The following is a 20753-nucleotide window of genomic DNA, read 5'->3' as shown; positions in this document are numbered from 1 at the left end:
ATCCTGGCACTTGGGGGCTAATGTGTATCTGTTCAAACTACTTAACAGTCAACAATGTGCAGTTTGGAAATTCAAAGTCCCGGTTTGTTTTTACAAGCTAAACCGACCCTTGGGGGCTACAGGATACAAGGCAGATAGAATACAAAGATAAGGAGGAAAAGGTTTACCTCATAACGTTCCTTCATCAGATTTACCAAGTCAGCCTCATTGTCTCGGCTTGTATAAAGCCGGTTCAAGAATCCGGAATGAAGATCCTGGGCAGAAAGATTAGCATATTTTGGCATGTCAGTTTCCGTCTTCTTCTTTCCCATTGAAATAAATTCATCCTTGGCGGTATGTTTTGCCAAGACAACTGGATCGCCCGGAGCGGTATAAGCAGTGCCAGTAATAATAACGTCATCGTCTTTGGCTGGGCTTGGCGGATTAGCACTTGACTTCAGTGGATCAGCAACCGGACTTGCCGGCATAGCATGTGGACTTGAGGTATTCTCATGTATGGCTGGATCAGCTTCCGGCGGATTAGCATTGATAGTTGGCTCTGGCGGGACAAAATCATCCATGAGATTATTAAGATTTTTATCAAGATCCTCATGAGCTTTCTCTGGTTCAACTTCACCGGTAGGGGCACTGGTCTTGGCCTTCTTACTCAAACGAGCTTGAGCACTAATATTAAAAAAAGATTAGCATGGTCAACTGAGTTATGAAAGAGAAGGGAAGACTACACACTTACCCAGGGACGGTTTTCAGTGGAGACAGCTGAGTGGTTGATGAACCGCCAGACGAATTAGAAGATGCCTGATAATTTGAATTAGATAAATTGAGAGGGCATCAGAAGAAACCTTTCAAAAGATAATGTTTTTCAGGAGAACAAGCAACCTCTGGATGACGTTTCCGGTTTGGGGTATGAGGTAAACCGGAAGAAGTGACCTGTTGACCACTATGCCGGGTTGTGCGACGCCCTTCGGTTTGTTGTCTCTTCAAAGAAAGTTTTTGATCCAAATGAGCAACAGGGTGAGAGCATTTCACTTTCCGAACTGCACGGCGAAATCGTTGAACCGGCACAAGTTCTGAGTCAGAAGAAAGACAAATTACCTCAACACGATCTGCGTGGCTGGCCTCCGCATCATCCTGGGAGTAATCATTATCAGTAAAATATATGGATAGAAGTCAAGGGAGTCAAACTTTACCTCTTCAGCCGAGTCATCAACATCTTCTGGCGGTTCCGAAGACTCAGCAGTTTTGTTTTTGGCAGCTTCTTGATGACCTTTGTCTTACCACGAGGAGCCTTAGCTACTTTGTCTTGAGATTTCCTTTTCCAAAAGGAGCTACTGGTCTATGGGATTGCACAAAAGAATTATTATAGCAGTGTCAAAGCGGAGAAGGACCAGGAAAAGTACAAGGTTAAAATCTTTACCGCTGGCGGTTTGTTGGAGGCGTAAAAAGGACGCAGACCAATTTGAGTACATACGATGAGCGGTTCGTCAAGTAATTTCTTTACACTTTCACTGACTTCATCATCAGTCAGTTCTATTTCATTAAACCGTTGTGGATCATTGGTGTTGCCGGTATATTCAAACATCAATCCAGGCCGGCGGCTTAAAGGAAGAATGCACCATGACATCCAGCAACGGACGAGATCAACACCAGTTAAACCGTTGGCAAGGAGAGCCCGGAGTTTGGCGAGTTGAGGTGCATAGGCTTGTCGATATTTGGCAGGCAATCTCTGAGGTAAAGGGTGATTATTGCTGAGCCGGTGCGGACGGTAGCCCGGCAAGGGATTCTCTTCAGCAGGGGCAGTATTCTGACAGTAAAACCAGGTTTGGTTCCAGTCTTTTGGATGGCTGTGAAGTTTGGCGTGAGGAAAATCAACCTCTTTCCTCTTTTGGATTGACACACCGCCAAGTTCAGTATTAGGTCCATCAGAAAATTCCGTCCGGCGGTTTAAGTGAAAGAGATCTAGAAAGAGGTCGACAGTTGGTTCTTCTTGCAGATAAACCTCGCAGAATACTTGGAAATTGCATATGTTGGACACAGAATTTGGTCCAATATCTTGAGGATGAAGTTGGAGCCTGGCAAGAACGTCCCGGAGTGTCTAAATAATTTTTGGTGGTGTTTCTCATCGTCATTCTCAGATCTTGAAGACCGAAGAAGAGTTTTACCTCCTTATCTTATCCGTTCTCTCAGAGATTCGTGGTTCTAGTTCGAGCCCATCCTCTCATAATTGTTTTCGATTGTCAGAATTCTTTTCACCTATCCGGAGCAATTCAAGTTTCTGTTCAGTTTGATTATCCGGAGCCCATCATCTAAGATTTGTTCATTCTCAGCTGTCAGTTATCATTATCCAATCTTACTGGTGCATCGTTCAAGTGATCTCTAATTAGTTTGTGATCCCTTTGTTCTTATGTATCTAGATTGTCTCAAGTATCTTCGTTCATTTCACAATTCTTACCCGGTGATTCATCCCTTTACTTCATTCTTTTTCAATTCTTACGGTGGTTTGTTCAAGATTTCTCTTCCTTGTTTATCATATCAATTCATTCGTTGTTTTTCCATCCTACCGGTGGATCGTTGAAGACCATCTTAAGTTTGCTCCATATACCTCTTAATCCTTTTTACGTGAATAAGTAGTGTGCCAAATCCATTGTTTGTCATCAATTTAATTGGTGAAGGATAAGCATAATGTAATTCTTATTCTTGTTTCATCGAGTGAACTCAATTCCCTATTCCGAAGGTTCATCAAAACTTCTTGGGTTCAATAGCTCATCTTTCTTTTCCGGAGTTCCAAGCTCTCGCAATTATATCATCACAGAGATACATCTAAATCACTACAAGGTTTCACCTTGTGTTTTCAACTTCCCTTTCTTCTCGTTATCCTTTTGTTACCGGAGATCTTCATGGATGTTCTACATGGTGGTTCATCAAGGATTTAATTCCTTTTTCGAAGTGTTCATCGAGATTCTTTTCAGAGGAGCTCAAGTTTTCTTCATTTTGCAATCCGGAGTGCAATTCTTTCTACCATATCATCGGAGGTGGTATTATGGCATTCTTGATAATTTGAGTTCGTGTTTCATGATTCACATGTGGTTAAGAATGAGATATTTTTAAATCCATCAACCTCTTCGTTGGAGTTATCTTGGGTTATATTTCACCTAAAGCCTTCCCGAAGGATTGTTGCTACCTATGGTGCTCATAAATGACCCAAGTTCTTCATTTATCCTACCGGTGAAATAGTTTCTCGCCTCCTTGGTCATACCAATCCAATTCTTTTCTCGTGAGTGGCAGGTTGTCACCTCATAATTTGACATGTATTCCATAAGGCCATATCAAGCTTATTTTTTTCGTTGTTGGTTTTCCAACAATTCTGTTCGACCCGTCTCGTAAGGATGCCTTTTCAAGCTCTTTTGTGGCAGAAGTTGGAATTTTCATATCCATTCCGTTATTTCAATGATCCATCTCCATTCTCTCTTCCGGAGGCATTGTGGTGTTGCTCTCCTTACTCTTCATTTGCTATTGTGAAGATCATGTTCTTTTCTTTGCTTATCCATTTAACCGGAGTGTTGTGCCCTCTGCTCAAGTTCTCTCATCTTATAAAGTTTCTTATCATTTTTCAACCGGAGTGCTGCCTGAATTTGGTCTTCCTTGATCCCCTTCCCTACCGGAGTGCTTTCAACTTCATTCTTCTCCATTGCATTCTTTCTTCAATATGTTCATCATTTCAAGGTTCTTTGGTCTCACTTGTTTGTCAAAGAAGCAACTTAGTTTTACCTCTTCTCTTTCTCTTCCATTTTTCCCTCCGGTGCCATTCTAGATCTCGGGACGAGATCCTCTCGTAGTGGTGGAGTGTTGTAACGCCCCGAGACCGATGTGCCGGGTGTCTTCCAGTTTTTCGCTGTGTTGCCTTGTCATTTGCTTGCATGTCATGCATTTCATATCATGTCATCATGTGCATCGCATTAGCATACGTGTTCGTCTCATGCATCCGAGCATTTTCCTCGTTGTCCGTTTTGCAATCCGGCGCTCCTATGTCATCCGGTGTCCCTTTCTACCTCTTTTCGTGTGCGGGTGTTAAACGTTCTCGGATTGGACCGAGACTTGTCATGCGGCCTTGGTTTACTACCGGTAGACCACCTGTCAAGTTTCGTGCCATTTGGACTTCGTTTGTTACTCCAACGGTTAACCGAGGGACCGAAAAGGCCCCGTGTGTGTTGCAGCCCAACACCCCTCCAAAGTGGCCCAAAACCCACCAAAACCCCCTCCATCCTCTCGGTCGTTCGATCACGATCGCGTGGCCGAAAACCGTACCTCATTTGGAGCTTCCTAGCTCCCTCTACCTATAAATTTGTGATCCCCTCCGAAATTCGCGGTCTAACCCTAGCTTTCCTCTACCTCGCACCACCGGACAAATATCTCCTCACCCGGACATGTCCGTGCCGCCGCGCCGGACCAATCCCGCGCTGCCACCTGTCCACCGCCGCTGTTCCACCGCCGCCGGCCTACGGAGCCCATCCGGGGCCCGCGTGGGCCCAGATCTGCGCCGCCGCCTCCCGCTCTCCTCGCAGTGCCGTGCCGCCCCGCTATCTCGCCGCCGGCGACCTCGCCGCGGCTGCCGGACCGCCTCGCCTCCCTCGCCGCCGTTTGTCTCGGGCGCCGCCTCCGCGCCATACTCCGCTACTCTCCCAGATCCCGCCACCGCCGACCGCACCCGAGCGCCGTGCCTCACGCGCCTTGTCGGTGTCGCTCCGCCGCCGACCTTCCTCGCCGGCGCCGCCTCTCGACCTCGCCGGCCACCGTCTCTGCCACCCCGCGCTGGTCTCCTCCGGCCCGGATCCGGTGGAGTCCGGCCGGATCTCACGCTGCCCGTTCGTCCCCGGCCTCCCCGACATCTCTCCGCGCCTCCTCCGGCCCTCCTTCGCCCTCTCCGGCGCTCACCGGAGCTCTAGGGTCGCCGGAGCCGGTGTTGACCCAGATCGGGATGAGATCCACCACTCCCCCGATCCAAACGCCCCCGTCCAGATCCGGATCCCTCCGTCCCGCACGTCTCCGTCCCGGGTTGACTTTCTCGGAGAGGTCTAAATTTCGTCTAAGTCCCAGTAATTTTATGCGCTTTTCATCGCATCATAACTTCCTCATCGTGGCTCTGATTCATGCGTGTAGCATATCAAAATGTTCGTCTCGACGAGTACATCATTTCATCTCACTGCATCATTTTCATTTGAGCTCATCTTGATGCCCGAAATGTTGTTGGAAGAGGGCTATGTGATGATAGTTTCAGATCTGTTTCAGCAAATGTTCTTTTGTCATTTTTGCCATTATTAATGTGTGCATGCTATGATCCTGAGCTCTACATGTGTTTTGAAGTATGCCATGCCATCTTTACAGGGGTGTATGCCATGTATTTTTGTGATCTTTGTGGTGACTAGCACAAGCATGCAAAGTACCTTAATCAATGATGCTGATTTTAGGGACTTAGAATTTCACTAAGCCCTTGCCCTATCATTATTTTTATGCCATATGTTCATGTTGTTTCCTAGTGATCCATGCCTCTTTTGAGCATGATCAGTAAGGATGTTTTGTAGATAATGTTGTGCTCTATCCATCCATGTCTTTGTTTGCATTTATGGAGCACCCTAGCTTGAGTCAATCGAGCTCTACTTTTGCCACAAAATGTTCCTGGCAGATTGTTAACATGTTTAGCGACTTTGCCGAGCTTGTTGTAGTTGATCCATTCATGCTATGATGTTGTTCTTGCCATGTATAGCTTCTATACCATGTCTATTTGCTGGGTGTATGCTTAGATTATCATGAAATGCCTTGTAGTGAGTGAATCGAGCTCGTAAACATGCCTACTTGTTATCTGTTTTGCCATGCTCCAGTTTTTCACCAAGTCTGAATCTGTTAATGATAATTGCTATGTTCACATGCTTGCCATTGTATTTTCTGATCCCTTTTGGCTTATGGTCAGTAAGGGACTTTTGTTGTATCCTTTGAGTAGCTTCATGCCATGCCTTGCTTTGCCATGATATGTTCCTGTAGCATATAGTTATCGTGCTCTAAACATTGCTTCCTGATGTTAAATTCCTGACATGCTGTTAATTTCACTAAGTCTGTAACCTGTTATCATTTGCACTTTTTCCATGCTTGTTTGAACCTGTTAATGAGTGAATTAGCCGTAGCTCAGTGTTCATCCTTTGTCAAGCATCATGAGTGAGTCCCTGCCATGTATTTTTTTGCCATGTTTGAGTGCAGTAGCTTATTTATATTGATGCATTTAGTAGGCTACTTGTTGTTTATCGCAGACCGGTGTCATATTTGTTTTGCTTGTCATTTCCAATCCGTGCATCCGATTCCGGTGATCTTTATATCGAGTTCAACCGAATCAACTCCTCTTTCCAGTGGCGCTCTTGGTTTTCCAAGTTGAGGCCAGGTTCAATCTTTCCTTTCCAAATCATGCATATGCATCACATATCGCATCCCGCATATCATACCGTGCTCGCATCATGTTGCTTGAGCACTGCACGTGGTTGATTGTATCTCCCTTGCTTGTGTTCTTGCTTGGGTAGAGCCGGGAGACGAGTTCGCGTTCAAGGACTCGTTGAGTACGCTTACGAGGATCAAGCTTCCATTCTTCTCGGAGAACTTTGCAGGCAAGATGACCATACCCTCAAAATCACTTCTATCTTTGCTTGCTAGATGCTCGCTCTTTTGCTATGCCTATGCTGCGATACCTACCACTTGCTTTATCATGCCTCCCACATTGCTAATCCAAGCCTCTAACCCGCCTTGTCCTAGCAAACCGTTGTTTGGCTATGTTACCGCTTTGCTCAGCCCCTCTTATAGCGTTTCTAGTTGCAGGTGAAGATTGAAGTTTGTTCCTTGTTGGAACATGGATTGTTGTTGGGATATCACAATATCTCTTATTTATATTAATGCATCTATATACTTGGTAAAGGGTGGAAGGCTCGGCCTTATGCCTGGTGTTTTGTTCCACTCTTGCCACCCTAGTTTCCGTCATATCGGTATTATGTTCCCGGATTTTGCGTTCCTTACACGGTTGGGTTATAATGGGAACCCCTTGACAGTTCGCCTTGAATAAAACTCCTCCAGCATGGCCCAACATTGGTTTTACCATTCTCCACCTAGCCTTTTCTTTCCCTTGGGTCGGCCAACCCAAGGGTCATTTTTATTTTAACCCCCCCCCCCGGGCCAGTGCTTCTCTAAGTGTTGGTCCAAACTGAGCGATGTCCGAAGCTACCAGGGGCAACTCTGGGCTGGCTTACCCGACATCTTGCTCATCCGGTGTGCCCATGAGGACGAGATATGTGCAGCTCCTATCGTGATTTGTTGGCACATCTGGGTGGCTTTGCTGGTCTTGTTTTACCATTGTCGAAATGTTTTGTAACCGGGATTCCGAGCCTGATCGGGTCTTCCTGGGAGAAGGAATATCCTTCATTGACCGTGAGAGCTTGTGATGGGCTAAGTTGGGACACCCCTGCAGGGATTTGAACTTTCGAAAGCCGTGCCCGCGGTTATGGGCAGATGGGAATTTGTTAATGTCCGGTTGTAGAGAACTTGACACTTAACTTAATTAAAATGCATCAACCGCGTGTGTAGCCGTGATGGTCTCTTCTCGACGGAGTCCGGGAAGTGAACACGGTGTTGGAGTTATGCTTGACGTAAGTAGTCTTGGATCACTTCTTGATCATAGTTTCTCGACCGTGCTTTGCCTTCTCTTCTCGCTCTCATTTGTGTATGTTAGCCACCATATATGCTAGTCGCTTGCTGCAGCTCCACCTCATACTTTTACCCCTCCTATAAGCTTAAATAGTCTTGATCGCGAGGGTGTGAGATTGGTGAGTCCCCATGACTCACAGATACTTCCAAAACCAGTTTGCAGGTGCCGATGAAACCGTGTAGGTGATGCAACCGAGCTCAAGGAGGAGCTCGATGAAGACCTTGTTCGTAGTGTTGTTTCATTTCAGGTGATCAGTAGTGGAGCCCGGTTGGGACGATCGGGGATCTGTGTAGCATTTGGGGTAGTCTTCTTTTATTTTGGTTCCGTAGTTGGACCTTGATTGTATCTGGTTGATGTAATGCTTTATTCATGTAATTGTGTGAAGTGGCGATTGTAAGCCAACTATGTATCTTTTTCCCTTATGTATTACATGGGTTGTGTGAAGATTACCTCACTTGCGACATTGTTTTCAAAGCGGTTATGCCTGTAAGTCGTGCTTCAACACGTGGGATATATAGCCGCATCGAGGGCGTTACACCATGCTTGTAGTAATAATTAAAAAGAAAACCCAAAAAGATTTCATGTTCTTCTTTTGCTTGTTGGGAGCTTTCCCATGTAAATAGTTTTATTTCTTTTCTTTTCTTTGAGGGTCGATAGGAGAAGACCATAATTAAATTGTTGAAATGGCTCTTATATGCATTATTGTTGATCTGACAAAAGAGCCCATATTGCCTTGTCTTCTCCTGTTTATTGAATGCTTGCAGATTCCAGCTTAGTCCAATGGATGTGCACTATTATTATTATTCACATCGTTTGGTCGTGCAAGTGAAGGGCAATTATGATGATATATGATGGACTGGCTGAGATGACAAAAGCTGGTATGAACTCGACCTCTTTTGTTTTTGTAAATATGATTAGTTCATCGTTCCTGATTCGGCCTATTATGAATAAACATGTTTGCAATGACAACTAGAGATCATAGTTTCTTATGCCATGCTTGATTAGCTATGAGTTATAAAGGGTTTACCTTGTGTGCCAACATGTTATTGAGATGGTTATGATGTGGTATTATAGGGTGGTACCCTCCTCTGAATGATTTAAGTGACTTGACTTGGCGCATGTTCACTCATGTAGTTGAAACAAAATCAACATAGCCTTCACGATATTTATGTTCATGGTGGATTATATCCTACTCATGCTTGCATTCGGTGTTGATTAATTTTAATGCATGTTCATGACTGTTGTCGCTCTCTAACTGGTCGCTTCCCAGTCTTTTGCTAGCCTTCACCTGTACTAAGCGGGAATACTGCTTGTGCATCCAATCCCTTAAACCCTAAAGTTATTCCACATGAGTCCACTATACCTACCTATATACGGTATCTACCTGCCGTTCCAAGTAAATTTGTATGTGCCAAACTATAAACCTTCAAATAAATATCCTATTTTGTATGCTCGAATATCTCATGTATCAACTAGGGCTGTCCATATCTTCCATGTTAGGCAGGTTATTCTCAAGAGGAGTGGACTCCGCTCCTCACTCACGAGATAAATGGCTGGTCACCGGGATGCCCAGTCCCATGCTTTATGCAAACTAAATCAAAATAATTGCAAACAAAACTCCCCTGGGACTCTTGTTAGTTGGAGGCACTCGTTGTTTCGAGCAAGCCATGGATTGATGCTTGTGGTGGAAGGGGGAGCATAAACTTTACCATTCTATTTGGGAACCGCCTATAATGTGTGTAGCATGGAAGATATCGCCATCTCTTGGTTGTTATGTTGACAATGATAGTATACCGCTCAAAATATTATTCACCTCTGTTTCAAAACCGAGCTCTGGCACCTCTACAAATCCCTGCTTCCCTCTGCGAAGGGCCTATCTATTTACTTTTATGCTGAGTCACCATCCTCTTATTAAAAAGCACCAGTTGGAGAGCACTGCTGTCATTTGCATGCATTATTGTTAGTTTACATTGAGTATGACTTGACTGGATCTCTTTTACCATGAATTACAATGTCTAGTCAGTCCTTGGTCTTTAAAGGTGCTCTGCATTTATGTTTTGCGGTCTCAGAAAGGCTAGCGAGATACCACCGTGTTATATCATATTATGATTGTTTTGAGAAAGTGTTGTCATCCGAGTTTTATTATTATGGCTCGCTAGTTGATTATGCTATTGATATGAGTAACTTGAGACCTATGCATTATTGCGAATGTCGTTAGTTATAATCTTTGCTGAAAACTTGAATGCTGGCTTTACATATTTACAACAACAAGAGCAAACACAGTTTGTAGAAGTTTTTCTTTATCACTTTCTGTTTGTCAACTGAATTGCTTGAGGACAAGCAAAGGTTTAAGCTTGGGGGAACTAACCCGGACTGATGCTTTTTTCAGCAGAATTACCATGGTGTTATTTATGTGCAGGAGCAAACGTTCTCGGAATGACCTGAAACTTCACGGAGACACTTTTCAGAAAATAAGAAAAATACCTGCCAAGGATGAAGGCCAGGGAGGCCACCGTCTCTCCGCGAGGGTGGGGGGCGCACCTGCCCCCCTAGGGCGCGTCCCCTACCTCGTGGGCCCCCTGTTGCCTCTCCGACTCCAACTCCACCTCCATAAATTGAGTTTCGATGAGAAAAAAACAGAGAGAAGAAATCATCGCGTTTTATGATATGGAGCCGCCGCCAAGCCCTAAAACCTCTCGGGAGGGCTGATCTGGAGTACGTTCGGGGCTCCGGAGAGGGTAATCCGTCGCCATCGTCATCATCAACCATCCTCCATCACCAATTTCATGATGCTCACCGCTGTGCGTGAGTAATTCCATCGTAGGCTTGCTGGACGGTGATGGGTTGGATGGGATCTATCATGTAATCGAGTTAGTTTTGTTAGGGTTTGATCCCTAGTGTCCACTATGTTCTGAGATTGATGTTGCTATGACTTTGCTATGCTTAATGCTTGTCACTAGGGCCCGAGTGCCATGATTCCAGATCTGAACCTATTATGTTTTCATCAATATATGAGTGTTCTTGATCCTATCTTGCAAGTCTATAGTCACCTATTATGTGTTATGATCCGTTAACCCCGAAGTGACAATAATTGGGATACTTACCGGTGATGACCGTAGTTTGAGGAGTTCATGTATTCACTATGTGTTAATGCTTTGTTCCGGTTCTCTATTAAAAGGAGGCCTTAATATCCCTTAGTTTCCGTAAGGAACCCGCTGCCACGGGAGGGTAGGACAAAAGATGTCATGCAAGTTCTTTTCCATAAGCACGTATGATTATGTTCGGAATACATGCCTACATTATATCAATGAACTGGAGCTAGTTCTGTGTCACCCTAGGTTATGATTGTTACATGATGAACCGCATCCGACATAATTCTCCATCACCGATCCATTGCCTACGAGCTTTCCATATATTGTTCTTCGCTTATTTACTTTCCCGTTGCTATTGCTATCATCACTACAAAATACCAAAAACATTACTTTTACTTCTATTACCTTTTGCTACCGTTACCACTACTATCATATTACTTTGCTACTAAACACTTTGCTGCAGATATTAAGTTTCCAGGTGTGGTTGAATTGACAACTCAGCTGCTAATACTTGAGAATATTCTTTGGCTCCCCTTGTGTCGAATCAATAAATTTGGGTTGAATACTCTACCCTCGAAAACTATTGCGATCCCCTATACTTGTGGGTTATCAAGAAGGATGGATCTTTGAGAATGGTTGTTGATTATCGTGCGTTGAATGAAGTGACGATCAAAAACGAATACCCACTACCGATGATCAACGATCTATTTGACCAGCTGTAAGGAGCTAAAGTATTTTCCAAGATCGACCTGCGATCAGGATACCACCAGCTAAAGATCCGAGAAAAGGATATACCCAAGACAACTTTACTACAAGGTACGGGCTATATGAGTATACGGTTATGTCATTTGGATTGACAAATGCCCCTGCCTATTTCATGAGTATGATGAATAAGGTGTTCATGGAGTTCTTGGATAAGTTTGTTGTGGTGTTCATTGATGATATTTTGGTATACTCGAAGAATGAAGAGGAACACAAGGAGCATTTGCGTTTAGTTCTCGAGAAACTCAGGGAACATCAGCTTTATGCCAAGTTCAGCAAATGTGAGTTTTGATTGAAAGAAGTTGGACTTCTTGGACATGATATATTAGGAGAGGGTATAGCAGTAGACCCTACCAAAGTGCAGTCAGTCACTGATTGGCTAGCACCCACCTCAGTAGGGGAGATCCGTAGTTTTCTTGGACTCGCGGGATACTACCGGAGATTCATTGAGAATTTCTCCAAGATTGCGAAACCTATGACGGAGTTGTTGAAGAAGGACACTGAGTTCAAATGGACGGATGAATGTGAGGAAAGTTTTCAGGAGTTGAAGAAACGTTTGGTTACAGCCCTAGTGCTGATTTTGCCATATATACGCAAGGATTTCCAAGTGTATTGTGATGCTTCTTGCTTGGGACTTGGAGGTGTACTTATGCTAGATGGAAGAGTTGTTTCCTATGCCTCACGTAAACTTCGACCGCATGAGTTGAATTATGCCACGCATGATTTGGAGTTAGCAGCTGTAGTTCATGCACTCAAGACCTGGAGACACATTCTTATTGGAAACCATTGTGATGTGTACACGGATCACAAGAGTTTGAAGTACATTTTCACACAGAAGGAGCTGGATCCCAGACAAAGGAGATGGTTGGAGCTTATAAAGGATTATGATATGAAGCTACACTATCATCCAGTCAAGGCTAATGTCGTAGCAGACGCTTTGAGCCAGAAGAGTTATGCCAATACCCTCGTAAGCGGAGGATTTCCTCAGGAGTTGGTCGAAGATCTCAGGGAGCTTCGCATGGAGATGGTCCCTAGAGGTTTTGTCACAGCAATGGAGGTACAGTCAACATTATTGGGAAAGATTCGAGAAGCTCAAAAGGATGATAAGGAGATTGCTGAGATAAAGGAGAAAATGAGCAAAGGAAAAGCCAAAGGTTTTCGTGAGGATGAGGACGACACTTTATGGTTTGAGGACCGAGTATATGTACCCAATAATGCAGAAATCAGGAAGTTAATACTACAGGAAGCTCATGACTCGCCATACTCAATTCACCCAGGAAACGCCAAAATGTATTTGGATTTGAAGGAACGTTTCTGATGGACTGGTATGAAGAAGGATATTGCCGAGTATGTAGCCATATGTGATGTATGTCAGAGAGTGAAGGCAGAGCATCAGAAGCCAGCAGGATTACTGCAGCCTATGTCGATACCCGAATGGAAGTGGGAGAAACTTGGCATGGATTTCATTACTGGATTACCCAGGACCCGATCGGGATATGATTCTATCTGGGTAGTAGTGGACCGTTTGACCAAAGTAGCTCACTTTATCCCAGTGAAGGCCACATATACGAGTGCGAAGTTGGCCAAGAAATATATGACCAGGATCGTATGTCTACATGGAGTTCCAAGGACGATCGTATCAGATAGAGGGACTCAGTTTACCTTGAAGTTTTGGCATCAGCTGCACCAGACTTTGGGAACTAGGCTAGAGTTGAGTACAGCCTTTCACCAGCAGACAGATGGACAGACCGAGAGAGTTAATCAGATTCTGGAGGACATGTTGAGAGCTTGCGTGCTAGATTATGGATCTAGTTGGGATGATAATTTGCCTTATGTGGAGTTCTCATACAACAATAGTTATCAAGCTAGTCTGAAGATGGCCCCTTTCGAAGCCTTGTATGGAAGGAGGTGCAGGACACCGTTGATGTGGGATGAAGTTGGAGACAGTCAGTTGTTTGGACCGGATTTGATCAAATAATCCGAAGAGAAGGTTAAGTTGATTCATGACAGACTAAAGGTAGCTCAGTCCAGGCAGAAGAGTTACGTAGATTCAAAACGCAAGGAGGTAGTCTATGAAATTGGAGATAGAGCATATCTTCGTGTGTCACCTCTCCGAGGAGTTAAACATTTTGGAGTTAAGGGAAAGATAGCCCCGAGATTTGTAGGACCATACCGAGTTTTGGAACGTATGGGAGAAGTTGCCTACAATTTGGAGTTACCCGAAGGACTGTCAGGAGTTCATGATGTGTTTCATGTTTCCCAGTTGAAGAAGTGCCATGCAGAGATGGCCAATATCCCTCTGAGAGATACAGTGCCCCTGGAAGCAATTCAGTTGGATAGTGATTTGACCTACGAGGAGAAACCCATCAAGATTCTCGAGTTTGCCAGCCGAGTTACCCACAGCAAGGTTATCAAGTTTTGCAAAGTTTAGTGGAGCAACCATACCGAGAATGAAGCCACCTGGGAACGAGAGGAAGGTCTACAGAAAGACCACCCACACCTATTTTCTAGCCAACCCGAATCTCAAGGTCGAGATTCATCTTAAGGGGGGTAGGTTTGTAAAATCCCAAAATTTCAATTTGGAATGTTATACATAGGTCATCATATGCATATCATATTATATTTTGCATCTCGTTTGCGATCCTAGAAATCCTAAGCAACTCAAGGACCCACGGAGAGAGTTGGGGATTTCACTATTTTTCATATTTTGAATTTTGTTCGAAATTGAAAAGAGGATCACTTTGGTTTTAATATTTTTCTCTCTAAAATATTTCCAATATAAAAAATAAAAGAGAGGAGATAAAAGGACTTCTCCAAAATAAAAAGAATATTGGAGGAAAAATTTTAAAAATCAAATAAATATTTTATTTGGATTTTTCTGCGATTTTATTTGACTTAGAAAAATATGCATTTTTCAAAATTGCTTTTTTAGGCCAGAACAATGTTCACTTTGTTCTAAATATTTTATTTAGACGGTGAAAATTGTTTTTGGCATTTTTAGAATTTTTTATAATTATTTAGGATTTTTCTTCGCCGGATTTGTTTTTAAAAGTCGCGCTCCGAACTTGGCCGGCCCAGCGCCCGCCGCCTCGCGCCGCCCGTGTCCGCGCCGGACTCCGGCAAGGAGTCCGGGTCATCGCCGCCCGTGCGCCCCCTCTCCCAAGTCGAAGACCTCGCGGGGCCTTTATAAGCCGCCGCCCTGGCCCCCTCTTGCCACCACCGCAGTAAGCCGCAGGACCAACCACCGCCTGCCTCGCTCGCCGCAGCCGCTTGCCGCGCCGCCCCGCCACCTGCAGCCCCGCCGGAGACGCCGCCCCACCCGCCACCGTTGACCGTAACGGAACCGCCCGGTTCGCCGGTTCATCCGGGTTTTTTTTGGTTTTAGGTCTAGATCGGTTTTTTAGTATTAGGGTTTTTCTCGGTTTTCCGCCGGTTCGATCGGTTTTCTCTGTTTAGATCTATTCCACGAATGTTCATTCGTTTAGATCTAATAACGAACGAATTCATTATTTTGCCTCTGTTAGCGGACGTTCATCCGATAGATTTTTCTTTTTTGTTTTATTTTTGGCCAGGGACCTATCCACGAATACTTTTATCATAGATTAGCCCCTGATCTTCAAACCCTCGCAACTTTTCAACCGTCCGTCCAAATCCAGTGAAACCAACGCCAATATCTTCGTCTCTAAGTCCACTTTCTAGTTAATCAATTTTAACATGGTTTTGAAAATTTAAAATTTGGTTTCAAGCAGATTTGATTTTGAAGTTCTTTTGATCGTAGTTTCAGTTTCGTAGCTCAGATTCGATTGATTCTTTTTGCAAATCAAAGCTCTTCAGCTGAACTTTCGGTTTGGACTTTCATATATGAGATTTACCCTTACATCTTTGCTTGATTGCTTATGTATGCTATTGTTTTTTTGCGATAGAGTTTTCGGAGTGCGAAGCGTGCTACTACGAGTCTCTAGGGTTTGCAGATCGTCAGCAAGGCAGGTAACACTTTGATCATACCTCTTTATCACCCAGTTTTTATGCATTAGTTTCAACCCTCAGACATTGCATGAGTAGGATCTCTTAACATGTGGGTTTTGGGAAGTAGATGATGAGGTAGAACCTATTGCCCTTTTATTATCAAACCCTGGGAGTTACTTCTATGTTATGCTTACTGCTATGCTATGCTAGTAGACGTGGTTTAGGTTTGAGTGTATCCATGACAGATGTGAGATTGTTAATTAATGTTAACTTAAGGTGGCTACTTAAATACACATCTAGGTGGATTGGTTGCGGGCACCTGGAGAATCCAGTGTTGTCCTAGGATATCCCGGAGTACCCGTGTGATCATCCTATGGTTTTCCACCCAGGCTCAAAGGGATCATAAGATTATTCATGCTAGAAACTTCCGTGTGTAGCCACAAGCCATTATGGGATCTGGCATAGTTATATAGCATTCAAAGGGGCCGTCCTGTGCCCCTTCCTCATTCGAAGGCGCCATGGCTACAGCAGGGGCGGGCGGAAATGGAGAGGCGTGAGTGGAGAAGATGAGCAAAGGGGTCCGTCCCCTTGCCCTTATATAGCACTCGAAGGGGCCGTCTTGTGCCCCTTCGCCTTCTGAAGACGGATGCGGAATGGAGGAAGAGTAATGATGGCACCGCGTAGCGCCTGCTAGGCTTTATATCAGCCCGGACAGTTGCCGAGGCGTCGCTTAGGAAGTGGTGATGTCCCGCGCCCCATCGTACACCACTCGTCGAGCTTGGCCCGCAAGTGGTTAGGGCCTGCGCCGTTTCGCCCCCTTCCTTCATGGGTGGAGTCATGCGCGCCGCAGGCCCGGGGGCTACTGTTGGGCCCGTGGGACTGGGGGTACCCAGGCCCCACTAGTAGAAAAACGGCCATTTGTCCCGATTCGTAAGGCCCGTTTGTCCCGGTTGGGGAACCAGAACTAAAGGGTCGTTACTAAAGCCCTAAACCTTTAGTCCCGGTTCTTACACCAACCTGGACAGATGCGCCTCCACATGGCCGCTGCGACGAGCCCAAGCAGGATGGCCTTTGGTACCGGTTGGTGGCACCAACCGGGACCAAAAGGCATCCACCCGTCAGCAGCTGGCAGGAGCTAAGGTTTTTGTTTTTTAAGGGGGTGGTTTAGGGGGTTTGGGGGTTAATTAGGGTGTTAGCTAGCTAATAGAGAGAAGTGTCCTCTCTTATCTCCGTGCTTGGTTTACCAACGCTACTGCTATGCCTAAACCTGGCTTAGATTGAAGTGAAGGCAACATATATGTGGTGCATGTCGAAAGTAATACTAATCCTAACTTGATCAAGTTTGTATTAGTACTACTTTCGACATGCACCACATGCATGTTGCCTTCACTTCAATCCAATCCATGTTCATTTCACCCACGGATATATAATAACTCTTCATGCTCGCATCATGCATCATCATAATAACAAGTCCTACTAATCATCATCATATAACTTCTACTCGTTATTAATAACAAGTCATACGATCATCATCCTCATAGTCATTGAACCAACCCTACTTAATTGTTCTTAGCGCATGATCATCAGTATAAGGTAGGACCTAAATACCCTCTTTAAGGTAAAATAGCATAAAACAATATAGGCCCTGACTCTCCATTATGGAGAATGGATATCATCCTGTCTCCAATTCTTGCGCTTCGCTTCCTTTTGCTTCCAAGAACGTCCTTACGACTGTCCATACATTTTTTTCCATTCTGTGATTTTCATGTCTCCACTTCTTTTAGAAATCCAATATGGACAGGTGAGATTCGTAGGATGACCTGGCTGCATGTTCAAAACATTAAGGCGGCCATTCGGATACATCAGATGAGGCACACAATCATCTGGGATTTTCTGTTGAAAAACATAGTAATAACTTCGTAGTTAGCAATGTAGTTAAGTTTTAAAAGAATTTATGCAAAAGATGCACGGATGTCGTAATAGTAAAAAATCTTACCATGGCATCTCCATGGATGTTACCGTAGTTCAACACGTGCACTAGTGGCACGTTCTGACCATAATGTGGAGGAGTTTTATTATAGATATTGTAATTCTCAAGATCAGTACAAAATGTGGCCAGATAAATTTTCTCCTGATAAGTTAACTCAGAGCCATCGGTGTAGTAGGTTTTGTCTACCATGTTCCGCACATTGTTTGAACTTTGAAAATAAGCTGTCAATGGAAATAAGCTGTCAACTATTTTGAAATGAACAATATAAATTAGTTAATAACTATGTTTGAGAAACTCACATAGCGGTAGAATTGGAAGCGTATCAACAAGGACCCAAATGTCCATATTGTCTTCGTCGATGTTAGGATCACCAAGATCCATGGTGACAAGCATACCCTCATAAAAATCATACATCTTACAAAGTTCTTCCCAATTTTTGCAACCAAAATGGGTTATGCTCTCAGAATTATATAGATTTACTTCAAAATCCACATCATGATGGGTCCTTAGATGAATTTTCTTTGTTTTAAAATTTTCATGATCTTTAAAACCCATCCTCTCCAAGACATAGCGTCTTGCATGGCATGGGATAAGCTACTCAAATTGTAAAAGATGAAAATTACACATTGAAATAGTTGAAGTCATGCTTAATTATGAAAAAAACACTTGTCATCATTGCGTACCGTTTCAACATCGAAGCTGTCCTCGAGCTTAATGCTAAAGCACCGACCTTCGTCTCGGTGAGGCCTGCGCACAGACCTCGGTCGTCATGGCACCAGTCGCACTCCCCCGGGAGACTTTCATCGTCCGAGTATGACATTTCCTATGTTCATAATTCAAATATTAAACTTGTACAATTAAATATATGTACTAAAAACCCTATATACTATCAAATAATCAAATGCATATGCCTTGCATAGTGCTCTCCAATTTTAGTATTCAAAGTAGAAGTAGTATTCAAATTAGCATGCATTCAATTATAAGCAAAACTACAACATCTCTTGCGTCCGTACATCGTCGAATATTATCACTAATACACCTCGAATAGTATCATACATATAGCATCGCTAATACAGCTAGCTATAACCGTAGCGCCCGACGGGTATCGGCGTGGACGGTGGACACCCAAAGAGAAGGAACCATCACAGGATCATAGATCCAGTGAGATCCCTGAAGAACCTGCCAGGTATTGTCGAAGCTGCCCTCCAACGCAACCATTTAGTGACGGACATGATCGTCCTCCTCGCTGACACGGTGATGTACCACCTCCGCGGTGTCAGGAAGCCTCGGCACCGTCACTAGCCCACGCGACTGCCACCAAACAAGGTTCGGGTCAATGACGGGCTGGCTCCTCACCAACCTAGGCCCCCGGAAGGTAGCACCTCCCAATACCAGCCCGGCGGAGCCCAGTCTCGGACATGGCCTCTTTGATCAAGCAAGCCTCCTCCACCGAGTCGACGATGACGATGCAGGATAGGGATCATCGACATCGATGCGGGAATAATTGCTTCAACTAAAAAATAAACTAGTTCTATTAATTTTCTTGCTAAAAGTAAACTACTTAAATAGTAAAATAAAGTAGTTTTATTAAATCAACTAGTTCAACTACTAAGCACTTACTATAAATAAAATAAAGTAGTACTTACTAAAGATAAACTACTTATATATATAGTAAAATAAAGTAGTTTTATTAAATCAACTAGTTCAACTACAAAGCACTTACTATAAATAAAATAAAGTAGTACTTACTAAAAATAAACTACTTCTATAGTAAAATAAAGTAGTTTTATTAAATCAACTAGTTCAACTACTAAGCACTTACTAAAAATAAACTAGTTTAACTAGTTCTATTATTTATCGACCCCCCGCCCCTCATGTCGAAGAAAAAAAGAACAAAAAAGAGGAGAAGAAGAAAGGAATAGAGGAGAAGAAGAAAAAATAGAATATCTATTTTTGTTCTCCTCCTCTATTCCTTCTCCTTCTCCTTTTTTTCTACTTCTTCCTCTTCTTATTTTTCTTCTTCTTCCTTCTTCCTTCTTCCTCTTTTCTTCTTTTTCTTTATTTTCCTTCCTCGACGACCCAAACCCTAAACAGTACAACTAACGACAACGACTTCGCTTGCATACATATGAACAAATATGATCGATCATCTATCAATAATAAAAACATCATATGATATATGAACAAAAAAATCACATCTATAAACAAAAAAATCATATGATCATATATATGTAGAAAAAAAGCATCATATATGACGACGCTGAACAAAAAATCATCATATATGCTCCATACATCAACATCACATATACATCAACATATATGAAAAAAACATATGCATACGGCGGCCAAGGCGGCGACCACGGCGGGGGGCAAGCCAGGGGAGCAGGGGCTCACTGGGGGCGGCGTCGGCGACGGCGTCGGGGCAGGGGCGGCGCGCAGCGACGCTGTTGGGGCAGGGGGGCGGCGTCGGGGTAGGGGGCGGCAGCGGCGTCGGCATAGGGGGCGGCGGCGCGGCGACGGCGTCGGGGCAGGGGCGGCGGCGCGGCGATAGGGTCGAGGCAGGGAAGCGCGCGGCGACAGCGTCGGGGCAGTGGGAAGAAGAACTGAATCGAAAATTTTCATAAGTGTGGCTTATATAGAAAGAGCATTGGTCCCGGTTCGTGGCACCAACCGGGACCAATGCCACCCTTCAGTCCCGGTTGGTGCCACCAACCGGGACCAAAGGTCTCTTTTCAGCAGCCCAAAGGGCGGGAAGCAGAGGCCTTTGGTCCCGGTTGGTGGCACCAACCGGGACTAAAGGGTGGTATTGGTCCCGATTAGTGCCACCAACCGGGACCAAAGGCACCCTTTCATCCCGGTTGGTGCCACCAACCAGAACCAAAGGACGTGTACTGGAACTGCCGCAGTGCGGTGGGATGTTTAGTCCCACCTCGCTAGCCGAGAGGGGCTCGGAGTGGTTTATAAGCCCTGCCGAGCCGACCACTTCGAGATCCTCTCTACTGCAGGCTTACGGGCCTAAATCCACTCTCTGTGCTTGTGGGCCTACTGGGCCTACTTCGGGCCTGCATCCTGGCCCAACTAGCGGGTTTCTAGTCGTATGCAGGCCGTGGTGGCCCGGTAGGCGGCATTTTTTAAAAAAGATCCTGTTTTTTGTTTTTTTTCTACTTACAGCAAAATACATACTAGTTTTAATTATTCTTTTTGGTTTTAG

Source organism: Triticum urartu, chromosome 3A (genome assembly GCF_056163025.1).
Source record: "Triticum urartu cultivar PI428250 chromosome 3A, HENAU_Tu73, whole genome shotgun sequence".
Lineage (NCBI taxonomy): Eukaryota > Viridiplantae > Streptophyta > Magnoliopsida > Poales > Poaceae > Triticum > Triticum urartu.
Note: the sequence above shows the minus strand (reverse complement) of the source record.